This window comes from Schistocerca americana, chromosome 5, assembly GCF_021461395.2.
Source record: "Schistocerca americana isolate TAMUIC-IGC-003095 chromosome 5, iqSchAmer2.1, whole genome shotgun sequence".
Classification (NCBI taxonomy): domain Eukaryota; kingdom Metazoa; phylum Arthropoda; class Insecta; order Orthoptera; family Acrididae; genus Schistocerca; species Schistocerca americana.
The window spans coordinates 371,875,878-371,878,658 of NC_060123.1; positions in this window are offsets into that span (position 1 = coordinate 371,875,878).

A 2,781-nucleotide genomic window follows, 5' to 3' on the forward strand; every position below is an offset into this window, starting at 1 on the left:
CAGAACAAATAAACAGACTGGCAAAAAATATTATGTTGACAAGTGTACATGCACTGAAAAATGTCTTTAGCATTTTCACAACAAATAAACATAATGGCAAAAAAAAAAAATTCATGTCCAAAGTGCACATGCACTGAAAAATGTCTTTAGTATTTTCACAACAAATAAACATAATGGCAAAAAAAAAAATTCATGTCCAAAGTGCACATGCACTGAAAAATGTCTTTAGTATTTTCACAACAAATACACATAATGGCAAACATCATGTCGACCAGTGACATAAGTGTACTCACACTGGAGTTTAGCGAATCGAAAAATGTATAACCTATGAACATAAATGATGTTACCAAAAAAAAATTTTTTTTTTTTTTTTATGTGACAAGAATCAGGATAGGAAAGGGAAGGATTGCATCATGGTTGTAGCACTTTAGATTGCACACAGCTGCTCTGAAAGTCCATATCTTTCCACAGTAGTACAACACCAAGTGACACAACTTGAAGTTCTTTTCCCATCAGAATTTATCAGTGTAGCCAAGACACTGAACTGTCGTAGTAATGTTCCATGTTTTCATTTTGGCAGTACATTAGGTACACCAAACAGTGGGACCATAATAATGTCTTCATCGCTCATGGTGGTGGACAGCATGTCGTGTCAACACCACACTCTTACAAGGCACACCAACGTAGAATTAGTGCAAAACCAAATATAGTGCTCCATGATCACTGGGATAAACAGGACAAATGGACATTGCAGTAATTCAGGGTAGTCAGCTTATGAGGTGAAGGACATCAAGTCACATAATATTGACAATTACAGTCTTCATTGATAGTTCGTGGCATTCATAGCCCAGTTATTGAACATTTCTGTACCAAGTATGTAGTATTACAGAAAAATGTTCATTAATTGTTTTACATAGAATCAGTAGCCTTCTTTTCCTGGTTACAAAATATTATGAAATAATTGCATTCTTTTCAGTTACAGAGTATAATTAAGAATCATTAACCTTCTCCTAATTACAGTTAATTAATCATTTGTCATTAATTAATCATTTGTCTAATTACAGTTAATTAATTAATCATTTGTATAATTACAGTTAATTAATCATTTGTCGTTAATTAATCATTTGTCTAATTACAGTTAATTAATTAATCATTTGTATAATCACAGTTAATTAATCATTTGTCGTTAATTAATCATTTGTCTAATTACAGTTAATTAATTAATCATTTGTAGCCTTAATTAATTACAAAGCATTATTAAACAGTACCATAGTTAATTAATTATGTGTCATTCCAATCTATTAAGAATCATTAGTCTTTTCCTAATTACAAAGCATTATGAAACAGTCACATTTATTTCCAATTACAAAGTATGAACATTGAAAACAAGAGTTAATTAATGGCATAATTAATAACAATTTCGTTGATTGACATTAATTATTGGCACTCAGTGGCCAGCAAGTATTGAATAGAATCAAGCATAGTTCATCATTCAGTATTATTCAGATCATTACAAAGTCATTATTAAAAATCAGTTAATTACAGTCAAATCATTAGTAATCACAGGCATTACAATAAACAGTGGCAGTTATTAGCTAGTGACAAAGCATTATTTTGAATATAGTCTCATTAAGAGGTCATTACTCGAGTGACATGCTATTCAGAGTTGATCAGTATTATTCAGAATTATCATAAACTAGTGACATTATGTGGGACTGGTAATACATTTTTTTGGTAGCAATGCATTGCGTTGGGATCGATAATTAATTGCTGAGGCATAATACTTTTTGCTTTTGACCTATTGCTGCAAATGAGGATAGGTAACGTCATTCGTCATGAGTCAGCTGTAGCAAGATTATGTAACAAGGCAGTACATGTGATCACATTTATAAATGATAAACACAAATGGGTAAAAAATATAAAAATGCAGGTACTAGAACAGATATAATAAGTAACAGGTTTAGTAAGTGTCATGAAAAACTTCTCCTGGAAAAAATACAAAAACGGATTATTGACCTGAAAGAAGAAACGCACACTATGCTGAAAAGTAGTGAACTTCGAATTAACAAGTAGTGAAATGTGTATAAAATGTGTTCCATAGCTGTCCTTTCCAAAACTTTCCGTCATCCTACTATGCAATGTAACACCTGCTGTCAAAGCAAACCGCAACAAATACTTAAATAACTACGTAGCATAAATACATAACTTCAACATTATCCTCATCTGTAAAGAAAAAACTTCATTATCCATCACTTCATTATCCATATTATCATAACTTCATTATTATCACCACCTGTAAAGAAAAACTTCATTATTCATAACAGCATATCCTTCATCACTATTCATCAGTATTCACTATCATCTGCAAAAAATCACTTCATTACTCATTACCTAACTATTCCTTATCTCTAGCATATTTCATCACTAAAAATAAGATGTGTAGTTCTCTCTGACAGCCTGCATCAATCACCTTGTATTCTGAAAGAAAAAATTAGTTAAGACTGCTATTCTGTGATGAGTATAGTATAGTCTTGTTAATGCTTGTTAATCCTGATCCCTTTACTCTTCCTCATAAAGTTATTGCATCTCCTTTCAATGATGATTATATTAATTAACAGTATACCTTATTCCTCATCTTGACCATTGTTGCCGACCGCCTACATCACACAACCGCACTGGGCTGCTACTACTGACCGACCGCTCTGCATGACGACTACAGACTGAGTACTGCTCTCAACTAGACAGAGCTACAGACTCGCAACGACTGAACTGACAGACTCG